Below are 12,725 nucleotides of genomic sequence, written 5' to 3' on the forward strand. Positions count from 1 at the left end.
TTGGAGGGCTTTAATCAAGTTAGACAGTGAGTGTCATTGTAGGATGGAGAAAAGCACCACGGGTTGGTGAGCATGGGGAGGTCAGGAAACATGCATTGGCAATGTACGATAGGTTTCTGAAAACCATCGCGGGGTTGTTCGCATTGTAAGGGTTTGTAGAAGGCCATTCACTAGTAGGAGAGAGAAAAACATCACGTGGTGGTGTGAATTGGAGGTGCTGAATTAGGATAGGCAGTGGGTGGTAATGAAGAATGGAGAAAAGCACCAGGGGTGGTCAACATGGGGAGGTCAGGAAACATGTAATGGCAATGCAGGATAGGTTTCTGAAAAACAGCACGGGGTGGTGCACATTGTAAGGCTTTCTAACAAGCCATTCACAAGTAGGAGTGAAAATAACATCACAGGGTGGTGTGAATCGGAGGGTCTGAATTAGGATATGCTGTGAGTGGAAATGTAGGATGGAGAAAAGCACCACGCGTTTGTCAGCATGGGGAGGTAAGGAAACATGCAGAGGCAATGTAGAATAGGTTTCTGATAAGCATCACTGGGTGGTGCGAATTGTAAGGGTTTCTAACAGGCCATTCACTAGTAGGAGTGAGAACATCATCACGCGGTGGTTTGAATCGGAGGACCTGAATTAGGATAGGCAGTGAGTGGCAATGTAGGATGGAGAAAAGCACCATGGGATAGTCATCATGTGGAGGTAAGGACTCAGGCAGTGGCAATGTAGGATAGGTTTCTGAAAAACTTCGCGGATGGTGAGAATTGTATGGGTTTCTAACAGGCCATTCACTAGTAGGAGTGAGAAAAACATCACGGGGTGGTGTGAATCAGATGTTCTGAATTAGGATAGGCAGTGAGTGGCAATGTAGGATGGAGAAAAGCACCACAGGGTGGTCAGCATGGGGAGGTCACGAAACATGCAGTGGCAATGTAGGATAGGTTAATGAAAAAAAAAAAAAACTGGGTGGTGCGCATTGTAAGAGTTTCTAACAGGCCATTCATCTGTAGGAGTCAGAAAAACATCACGGGGTGGTGTGAATCAGAGCACCTGATTTTAGATAGGCATTGAGTGGCAATGTAGGATGGAGAAAAGCACCACAGGGTGGTTATCATGGGGAGGACAGGAAACATGCAGTGGCAATGAAGGATAGTTTTCTGAAAAACATCACGGGGTGGTGCGCATTTTAAGGGTTTCTAACAGATCATTCACTAGGAGGAGTGAGAAAAACATCACGGGATGGTGTGAATCAGATGTTCTGAATTATGATAGGCAGTGAGTGGCAATGTAGGATGGAGGAAAGCACCACAGGGTGGTCAGCATGGGGAGGTCAGGAAACATGCAGTGGGAATGTAGGATAGTTTTCTGAAATACATCACGGGGTGGTGCACATTGTAAGGTTTTTCTAACAGGCCATTCACTAGTAGGAGTGAGAAAAACATCACGGGGTGGTTTGAATCAAATGTTGTGAATTAGTATAGACAGTGAATAGCAATGTAGGATTGAGAAATGCACCAAGGGGTGGTCAGCCTGCGGAGATCAGGAAACATGCATTGGCAATGTAGGATAGGTTTCTGAAAAAAATCGCCGGGTGGTGTGCATTGTAGGGCTTTCTAACAGGATATTCACTAGTAGGAGTGGGAAAAACATCACAGGTTGGTGTGAATAGGAGGGCCTGAATTAGGCTAGGCAGTGAGTGGCAACGTAGGATGGAGAAAAGCACCATGTGGTGGTCAGCATGGGGAGGTCAGGAATCATGCAGTGGCAATGTAGGATATGTTTCTGAAAAACATCTCGGGGTGGTGCGCATTGTAAGGGTTTCTAACAGGCCATTCACTAGTAGGAGTGAGAAATACATCATGTTGTGGTGTGAATTGGAGGGCCTGAATCAAGATAGACAGTGAGTGGCAATGTAGGATGGAGAAAAGCACCACGGGGTGGTCAGGATGGGGAGGTCAGGAAACATGCAGTGGCAATGTAGGATAGGTTTCTGAAAAACATCCCGGGGTAGTGCGCATTGTAAGGGTTTCTAACAGGCCATTCACTAGTAGGAGTGAGAAATACATCATGGTGTGGTGTGAATTGGAGGGCTTTAATCAAGTTAGACAGTGAGTGTCATTGTAGGATGGAGAAAAGCACCACGGGTTGGTGAGCATGGGGAGGTCAGGAAACATGCATTGGCAATGTACGATAGGTTTCTGAAAATCATCGTGGGGTTGTTCGCATTGTAAGGGTTTGTAGAAGGCCATTCACTAGTAGGAGAGAGAAAAACATCACGTGGTGGTGTGAATCGGAGGTGTTGAATTAGGATAGGCAGTGGGTGGCAATGAAGAATGGAGAAAAGCACCAGGGGTGGTCAACATGGGGAGGTCAGGAAACATGTAATGGCAATGCAGGATAGGTTTCTGAAAAACAGCATGGGGTGGTGCACATTGTAAGGCTTTCTACAAAGCCATTCACAAGTAGGAGTGAAAATAACATCACAGGGTGGTGTGAATCGGAGGGTCTGAATTAGGATAGGCTGTAAGTGGCAATGTAGGATGGAGAAAAGCACCACGCGTTTGTCAGCATGGGGAGGTAAGGAAACATGCAGAGGCAATGTAGAATAGGTTTCTGATAAGCATCACTGGGTGGTGCGCATTGTAAGGGTTTCTAACAGGCCATTCACTAGTAGGAGTGAGAACAACATCACGCGGTGGTGTGAATCAGAGGACCTGAATTAGGATAGGCAGTGAGTGGCAATGTAGGATGGAGAAAAGCACCATGGGATAGTCATCATGGGGAGGTCAGGACTCAGGCAGTGGCAATGTAGGATAGGTTTCTGAAAAACTTCGCAGGTGGTGAGAATTGTATGGGTTTCTAACAGGCCATTCACTAGTAGGAGTGAGAAAAACATCACGGGGTGGTGTGAATCAGATGTTCTGAATTAGGATAGGCAGTGAGTGGCAATGTAGGATGGAGAAAAGCACCACAGGGTGGTCAGCATGGGGAGGTCACGAAACATGCAGTGGCAATGTAGGATAGGTTAATGAAAAAAAAAAAAACTGGGTGGTGCGCATTGTAAGGGTTTCTAACAGGCCATTCATCTGTAGGAGTCAGAAAAACATCACGGGGTGGTGTGAATCAGAGCACCTGATTTTAGATAGGCATTGAGTGGCAATGTAGGATGGAGAAAAGCACCACGGGGTGGTTATCATGGGGCGGACAGGAAACATGCAGTGGCAATGAAGGATAGTTTTCTGAAAATCATCACGGGGTGGTGCACATTTTAAGGGTTTCTAACAGATCATTCACTAGGAGGAGTGAGAAAAACATCACGGGATGGTGTGAATCAGATGTTCTGAATTAGGATAGGCAGTGAGTGGCAATGTAGGATGGAGAAAAGCACCACGGGGTGGTAAGCATGGGGAGGTCCTGAAACATGCAGTGGCAATGTAGGATAGGTTTCTGAAAAAAAAAAAGCCCTGTGGTGCGCATTGCAAGTGTTTCTAACAGGTCATTCATCTTTAGGAGTCAGAAAAACATCACGGGGTGGTGTGAATCGGAGTGCCTGATTTAGGATAGGCATTGAGTGGCAATGTAGAATGGAGAAAAGCACCACAGGGTGGTCATCATGGGGAGGTTAGGAAACATGCATTGGCAATCTAGGATAGGTTTTTAAAAAACATCCTCGGGTGGTGCTCATTGTAAGGGTTTCTGACAGCCAATTCACAGGTAGGAGTGAGAAAAACATCACGGGGTGGTGTGAATCGGAGGGCCTGAATTATGATAGGCAGTGAGTGGCAATGTAAGATGGAGAGAAGGACCACGGGGTGGACAGCATGGTGAGGTCAGGAAACATGCAGTGGAAATGTAGGATAGGTTTCTGAAAAACATCGCGGCGTAGTGAGCATGGTAAGGGTTTCTAACAGACCATTTAGTAGTAGGAGTGAGAAATAAATCATGGTGTGGTGTGAATTGGAGGGCTTTAATCAAGTTAGACAGTGAGTGTCATTGTAGGATGGAGAAAAGCACCACGGGTTGGTGAGCATGGGGAGGTCAGGAAACATGCATTGGCAATGTACGATAGGTTTCTGAAAACCATCGCGGGGTTGTTCGCATTGTAAGGGTTTGTAGGAGGCCATTCACTAGTAGGAGAGAGAAAAACATCACGTGGTGGTGTGAATCGGAGGTGCTGAATTAGGATAGGCAGTGGGTGGCAATGAAGAATGGAGAAAAGCACCAGGCGTGGTCAACATGGGGAGGTCAGGAAACATGTAATGGCAATGCAGGATAGGTTTCTGAAAAACAGCACGGGGTGGTGCACATTGTAAGGCTTTCTAACAAGCCATTCACAAGTAGGAGTGAAAATAACATCACAGGGTGGTGTGAATCGGAGGGTCTGAATTAGGATAGGCTGTGAGTGGCAATGTAGGATGGAGAAAAGCACCACGCGTTTGTCAGCATGGGGAGGTAAGGAAACATGCAGAGGCAATGTAGAATAGGTTTCTGATAAGCATCACTGGGTGGTGCGAATTGTAAGGGTTTCTAACAGGCCATTCACTAGTAGGAGTGAGAACATCATCACGCGGTGGTGTGAATCGGAGGACCTGAATTAGGATAGGCAGTGAGTGGCAATGTAGGATGGAGAAAAGCACCATGGGATAGTCATCATGTGGAGGTAAGGACTCAGGCAGTGGCAATGTAGGATAGGTTTCTGAAAAACTTCGCGGATGGTGAGAATTGTATGGGTTTCTAACAGGCCATTCACTAGTAGGAGTGAGAAAAACATCACGGGGTGGTGTGAATCAGATGTTCTGAATTAGGATAGGCAGTGAGTGGCAATGTAGGATGGAGAAAAGCACCACAGGGTGGTCAGCATGGGGAGGTCACGAAACATGCAGTGGCAATGTAGGATAGGTTAATGAAAAAAAAAAAAAAAACTGGGTGGTGCGCATTGTAAGAGTTTCTAACAGGCCATTCATCTGTAGGAGTCAGAAAAACATCACGGGGTGGTGTGAATCAGAGCACCTGATTTTAGATAGGCATTGAGTGGCAATGTAGGATGGAGAAAAGCACCACGGGGTGGTTATCATGGGGAGGACAGGAAACATGCAGTGGCAATGAAGGATAGTTTTCTGAAAACATCACGGGGTGGTGCACATTTTAAGGCTTTCTAATAGATCATTCACTAGGAGGAGTGAGAAAAACATCACGGGATGGTGTGAATCAGATGTTCTGAATTATGATAGGCAGTGAGTGGCAATTTAGGATGGAGAAAAGCACCACAGGGTGGTCAGCATGGGGAGGTCAGGAAACATGCAGTGGCAATGTAGGATAGTTTTCTGAAATACATCACGGGGTGGTGCATATTGTAAGGTTTTTCTAACAGGCCATTCACTAGTAGGAGTGAGAAAAACATCACGGGGTGGTTTGAATCAGATGTTGTGAATTAGTATAGACAGTGAATAGCAATGTAGGATTGAGAAATGCACCAAGGGGTGGTCAGCATGCGGAGATCAGGAAACATGCATTGGCAATGTAGGATAGGTTTCTGAAAAAAATCGCCGGGTGGTGTGCATTGTAGGGCTTTCTAAGAGGATATTCACTAGTAGGAGTGAGAAAAACATCAAGGGTTGGTGTGAATAGGAGGGCCTGAATTAGGCTAGGCAGTGAGTGGCAACGTAAGATGGAGAAAAGCACCATGGGGTGGTCAGCATGGGGAGGTCAGGAATCATGCAGTGGCAATGTAGGATATGTTTCTGAAAAACATCTCGGGGTGGTGCGCATTGTAAGGGTTTCTAACAGGCCATTCACTAGTAGGAGTGAGAAATACATCATGTTGTGGTGTGAATTGGAGGGCCTGAATCAAGATCGACAGTGAGTGGCAATGTAGGATGGAGAAAAGCACCACGGGGTGGTCAGGATGGGGAGGTCAGGAAACATGCAGTGGCAATGTAGGATAGGTTTCTGAAAAACATCCCGGGGTAGTGCGCATTGTAAGGGTTTCTAACAGGCCATTCACTAGTAGGAGTGAGAAATACATCATGGTGTGGTGTGAATTGGAGGGCTTTAATCAAGTTAGACAGTGAGTGTCATTGTAGGATGGAGAAAAGCACCACGGGTTGGTGAGCATGGGGAGGTCAGGAAACATGCATTGGCAATGTACGATAGGATTCTGAAAATCATCGTGGGGTTGTTCGCATTGTAAGGGTTTGTAGAAGGCCATTCACTAGTAGGAGAGAGAAAAACATCACGTGGTGGTGTGAATCGGAGGTGCTGAATTAGGATAGGCAGTGGGTGGCAATGAAGAATGGAGAAAAGCACCAGGGGTGGTCAACATGGGGAGGTCAGGAAACATGTAATGGCAATGCAGGATAGGTTTCTGAAAAACAGCATGGGGTGGTGCACATTGTAAGGCTTTCTAACAAGCCATTCACAAGTAGGAGTGAAAATAACAACACAGGGTGGTGTGAATCGGAGGGTCTGAATTAGGATAGGCTGTGAGTGGCAATGTAGGATGGAGAAAAGCACCACGCGTTTGTCATCATGGGGAGGTAAGGAAACATGCAGAGGCAATGTAGAATAGGTTTCTGATAAGCATCACTGGGTGGTGCACATTGTAAGGGTTTCTAACAGGCCATTCACTAGTAGGAGTGAGAACAACATCACGCGGTGGTGTGAATCAGAGGACCTGAATTAGGATAGGCAGTGAGTGGCAATGTAGGATGGAGAAAAGCACCATGGGATAGTCATCATGGGGAGGTCAGGACTCAGGCAGTGGCAATGTAGGATAGGTTTCTAAAAAACTTCGCAGGTGGTGAGAATTGTATGGGTTTCTAACAGGCCATTCACTAGTAGGAGTGAGAAAAACATCACGGGGTGGTGTGAATCAGATGTTCTGAATTAGGATAGGCAGTGAGTGGCAATGTAGGATGGAGAAAAGCACCACAGGGTGGTCAGCATGGGGAGGTCACGAAACATGCAGTGGCAATGTAGGATAGGTTAATGAAAAAAAAAAAACTGGGTGGTGCGCATTGTAAGGGTTTCTAACAGGCCATTCATCTGTAGGAGTCAGAAAAACATCACGGGGTGGTGTGAATCAGAGCACCTGATTTTAGATAGGCATTGAGTGGCAATGTAGGATGGAGAAAAGCACCACGGGGTGGTTATCATGGGGCGGACAGGAAACATGCAGTGGCAATGAAGGATAGTTTTCTGAAAATCATCACGGGGTGGTGCACATTTTAAGGGTTTCTAACAGATCATTCACTAGGAGGAGTGAGAAAAACATCACGGGATGGTGTGAATCAGATGTTCTGAATTAGGATAGGCAGTGAGTGGCAATGTAGGATGGAGAAAAGCACCACGGGGTGGTAAGCATGGGGAGGTCCCGAAACATGCAGTGGCAATGTAGGATAGGTTTCTGAAAAAAAAAAGCCCTGTGGTGCGCATTGCAAGGGTTACTAACAGGTCATTCATCTTTAGGAGTCAGAAAAACATCACGGGGTGGTGTGAATCGGAGTGCCTGATTTAGGATAGGCATTGAGTGGCAATGTAGAATGGAGAAAAGCACCACAGGGTGGTCATCATGGGGAGGTTAGGAAACATGCATTGGCAATCTAGGATAGGTTTTTAAAAAACATCCTCGGGTGGTGCTCTTTGTAAGGGTTTCTGACAGCCAATTCACAGGTAGGAGTGAGAAAAACATCACGGGGTGGTGTGAATCGGAGGGCCTGAATTATGATAGGCAGTGAGTGGCAATGTAAGATGGAGAGAAGGACCACGGGGTGGACAGCATGGTGAGGTCAGGAAACATGCAGTGGAAATGTAGGATAGGTTTCTGAAAAACATCCCGGGGTAGTGCGCATTGTAAGGGTTTCTAACAGGCCATTCACTAGTAGGAGTGAGAAATACATCATGGTGTGGTGTGAATTGGAGGGCTTTAATCAAGTTAGACAGTGAGTGTCATTGTAGGATGGAGAAAAGCACCACGGGTTGGTGAGCATGGGGAGGTCAGGAAACATGCATTGGCAATGTACGATAGGATTCTGAAAATCATCGTGGGGTTGTTCGCATTGTAAGGGTTTGTAGAAGGCCATTCACTAGTAGGAGAGAGAAAAACATCACGTGGTGGTGTGAATCGGAGGTGCTGAATTAGGATAGGCAGTGGGTGGCAATGAAGAATGGAGAAAAGCACCAGGGGTGGTCAACATGGGGAGGTCAGGAAACATGTAATGGCAATGCAGGATAGGTTTCTGAAAAACAGCATGGGGTGGTGCACATTGTAAGGCTTTCTAACAAGCCATTCACAAGTAGGAGTGAAAATAACATCACAGGGTGGTGTGAATCGGAGGGTCTGAATTAGGATAGGCTGTGAGTGGCAATGTAGGATGGAGAAAAGCACCACGCGTTTGTCATCATGGGGAGGTAAGGAAACATGCAGAGGCAATGTAGAATAGGTTTCTGATAAGCATCACTGGGTGGTGCACATTGTAAGGGTTTCTAACAGGCCATTCACTAGTAGGAGTGAGAACAACATCACGCGGTGGTGTGAATCAGAGGACCTGAATTAGGATAGGCAGTGAGTGGCAATGTAGGATGGAGAAAAGCACCATGGGATAGTCATCATGGGGAGGTCAGGACTCAGGCAGTGGCAATGTAGGATAGGTTTCTGAAAAACTTCGCAGGTGGTGAGAATTGTATGGGTTTCTAACAGGCCATTCACTAGTAGGAGTGAGAAAAACATCACGGGGTGGTGTGAATCAGATGTTCTGAATTAGGATAGGCAGTGAGTGGCAATGTAGGATGGAGAAAAGCACCACAGGGTGGTCAGCATGGGGAGGTCACGAAACATGCAGTGGCAATGTAGGATAGGTTAATGAAAAAAAAAAAACTGGGTGGTGCGCATTGTAAGGGTTTCTAACAGGCCATTCATCTGTAGGAGTCAGAAAAACATCACGGGGTGGTGTGAATCAGAGCACCTGATTTTAGATAGGCATTGAGTGGCAATGTAGGATGGAGAAAAGCACCACGGGGTGGTTATCATGGGGCGGACAGGAAACATGCAGTGGCAATGAAGGATAGTTTTCTGAAAATCATCACGGGGTGGTGCACATTTTAAGGGTTTCTAACAGATCATTCACTAGGAGGAGTGAGAAAAACATCACGGGATGGTGTGAATCAGATGTTCTGAATTAGGATAGGCAGTGAGTGGCAATGTAGGATGGAGAAAAGCACCACGGGGTGGTAAGCATGGGGAGGTCCCGAAACATGCAGTGGCAATGTAGGATAGGTTTCTGAAAAAAAAAAAGCCCTGTGGTGCGCATTGCAAGGGTTACTAACAGGTCATTCATCTTTAGGAGTCAGAAAAACATCACGGGGTGGTGTGAATCGGAGTGCCTGATTTAGGATAGGCATTGAGTGGCAATGTAGAATGGAGAAAAGCACCACAGGGTGGTCATCATGGGGAGGTTAGGAAACATGCATTGGCAATCTAGGATAGGTTTTTAAAAAACATCCTCGGGTGGTGCTCATTGTAAGGGTTTCTGACAGCCAATTCACAGGTAGGAGTGAGAAAAACATCACGGGGTGGTGTGAATCGGAGGGCCTGAATTATGATAGGCAGTGAGTGGCAATGTAAGATGGAGAGAAGGACCACGGGGTGGACAGCATGGTGAGGTCAGGAAACATGCAGTGGAAATGTAGGATAGGTTTCTGAAAAACATCGCGGCGTAGTGAGCATGGTAAGGGTTTCTAACAGACCATTTAGTAGTAGGAGTGAGAAATAAATCATGGTGTGGTGTGAATTGGAGGGCTTTAATCAAGTTAGACAGTGAGTGTCATTGTAGGATGGAGAAAAGCACCACGGGTTGGTGAGCATGGGGAGGTCAGGAAACATGCATTGGCAATGTACGATAGGTTTCTGAAAACCATCGCGGGGTTGTTCGCATTGTAAGGGTTTGTAGGAGGCCATTCACTAGTAGGAGAGAGAAAAACATCACGTGGTGGTGTGAATCGGAGGTGCTGAATTAGGATAGGCAGTGGGTGGCAATGAAGAATGGAGAAAAGCACCAGGCGTGGTCAACATGGGGAGGTCAGGAAACATGTAATGGCAATGCAGGATAGGTTTCTGAAAAACAGCACGGGGTGGTGCACATTGTAAGTCTTTCTAACAAGCCATTCACAAGTAGGAGTGAAAATAACATCACAGGGTGGTGTGAATCGGAGGGTCTGAATTAGGATAGGCTGTGAGTGGCAATGTAGGATGGAGAAAAGCAGCACGCGTTTGTCAGCATGGGGAGGTAAGGAAACATGCAGAGGCAATGTAGAATAGGTTTCTGATAAGCATCACTGGGTGGTGCACATTGTAAGGGTTTCTAACAGGCCATTCACTAGTAGGAGTGAGAACAACATCACGCGGTGGTGTGAATCGGAGGACCTGAATTAGGATAGGCAGTGAGTGGCAATGTAGGATGGAGAAAAGCACCATGGGATAGTCATCATGGGGAGGTCAGGACTCAGGCAGAGGCAATGTAGGATAGGTTTCTGAAAAACTTCGCGGATGGTGAGAATTGTATGGGTTTCTAACAGGCCATTCACTAGTAGGAGTGAGAAAAACATCACAGGGTCGTGTGAATCAGATGTTCTGAATTAGGATAGGCAGTGAGTGGCAATGTAGGATGGAGAAAAGCACCACAGGGTGGTCAGCATGGGGAGGTCACGAAACATGCAGTGGTAATGTAGGATAGGTTTCTGAAAAAAAAAAAACCGGGTGGTGCGCATTGTAAGGGTTTCTAACAGGCCATTCATCTGTAGGAGTCAGAAAAACATCACGGGGTGGTGTGAATCAGAGCACCTGATTTTAGATAGGCATTGAGTGGCAATGTAGGATGGAGAAAAGCACCACAGGGTGGTTATCATGGGGAGGACAGGAAACATGTAGTGGCAATGAAGGATAGTTTTCTGAAAAACATCACGGGGTGGTGCGCATTTTAAGGGTTTCTAACAGATCATTCACTATTAGGAGTGAGAAAAACATCACGGGATGGTGTGAATCAGATGTTCTGAATTATGATAGGCAGTGAGTGGCAATGTAGGATGGAGAAAAGCACGACAGGGTGGTCAGCATGGGGAGGTCAGGAAACATGCAGTGGGAATGTAGGATAGTTTTCTGAAATACATCACGGGGTGGTGCACATTGTAAGGTTTTTCTAACAGGCCATTCACTAGTAGGAGTGAGAAAAACATCACGGGGTGGTTTGAATCAGATGTTGTGAATTAGGATAGACAGTGAATAGCAATGTAGGATTGAGAAATGCACCAAGGGGTGGTCAGCATGCGGAGATCAGGAAACATGCATTGGCAATGTAGGATAGGTTTCTGAAAAAAATCGCCGGGTTGTGTGCATTGTAAGGCTTTCTAACAGGATATTCACTAGTAGGAGTGAGAAAAACATCACGGGTTGGTGTGAATAGGAGTGCCTGAATTAGGCTAGGCAGTGAGTGGCAACGTAGGATGGAGAAAAGCACCACGGGGTGGTCAACATGGGGAGGTCAGGAAACATGCAGTGGCAATGTAAGATAGGTTTCTGAAAAACATCCCAGGGTAGTGCGCATTGTAAGGGTTTCTAACAGGCCATTCACTAGTAGGAGTGAGAAATACATCATGTTGTGGTGTGAATTGGAGGGCCTGAATCAAGAGAGACAGTGAGTGGCAATGTAGGATGGAGAAAAGCACCACGGGGTGGTCAACATGGGGAGGTCAGGAAACATGCAGTGGCAATGTAGGATAGGTTTCTGAAAAACATCACGGGGTGGTGCGCAGTGTAAGGATTTGTAGCTGGTCATTCAGTAGTAGGAGTGAGAAAAACATCACGTGGTAGTTTGAATCAGAGGGCCTGAATTAGGATAGGCAGTGAGTGGCAATGAAGTATGGAGAAAAGCACCACGGGGTGGTCAACATGTGGAGGTCAGGAAACATGCAGTGGCAATTTAGGATAGGTTTCTGAAAAACATCACGGGGTGGTGCCCATTATAAGGATTTCTAACAAGCCATTCACAAGTAGGAGTGAAAAAGACATCACTGGGTGGTGTGAATCGAAGGGCCTGAATTAGTATAGGCTGTGAGTGGCAATGTAGGATGGAGAAAAGCACCAAGGGGTGGTCAGCAAGGGGAGGTCAGGAAACATGCATTGGCAATGTAGGATAGGTTTCTGAAAAACATTGCGTGGTGGTGCGCATTGTAAGGGTTTCTAATAGGCCATTCACTAGTAGGAGTGAGAAAAATATAACGGGGTGGTGTGAATTGGATGGCCTGAATCAGGATAGGCAGGTAGTGGCAATGTATAATGGAGAAAAGCACCACGGGTTGGTCAGCATGGGGAGGTCAGGAAACCTGCATTGGCAATGTAGGATAGGTTTCTGAAAAACATCGCCGGGTGCTGTGCATTGTAAGGGTTTCTAACAGGCCATTCTCTTGTAGGAGTGAGAAAAACATCACTGGGTGGTGTGAATCGGAGGGCCTGAATTAGGATACGCATTGAGTGGCAATGTAGGATGGAGAAAAGCACCACAGGGTGGTCAGCATGGGGAGGTGAGGAAACATGCAGTGGCAATGTAGGATAGGTTTTTGAAAAAAAAGTGGGGTGGTGCGCATTGTAAGGGTTTCTAACAGGCCATTCACTTGTAGGAGTGAGAAAAACATCAAGGGGTGGTGTGAATCGGAGGGGCTGAATTAGGATAGG

Source organism: Cavia porcellus, unplaced genomic scaffold (genome assembly GCF_034190915.1).
Source record: "Cavia porcellus strain 051 isolate PalLab524CR breed Dunkin Hartley unplaced genomic scaffold, mCavPor4.1 scaffold_44, whole genome shotgun sequence".
Classification (NCBI taxonomy): domain Eukaryota; kingdom Metazoa; phylum Chordata; class Mammalia; order Rodentia; family Caviidae; genus Cavia; species Cavia porcellus.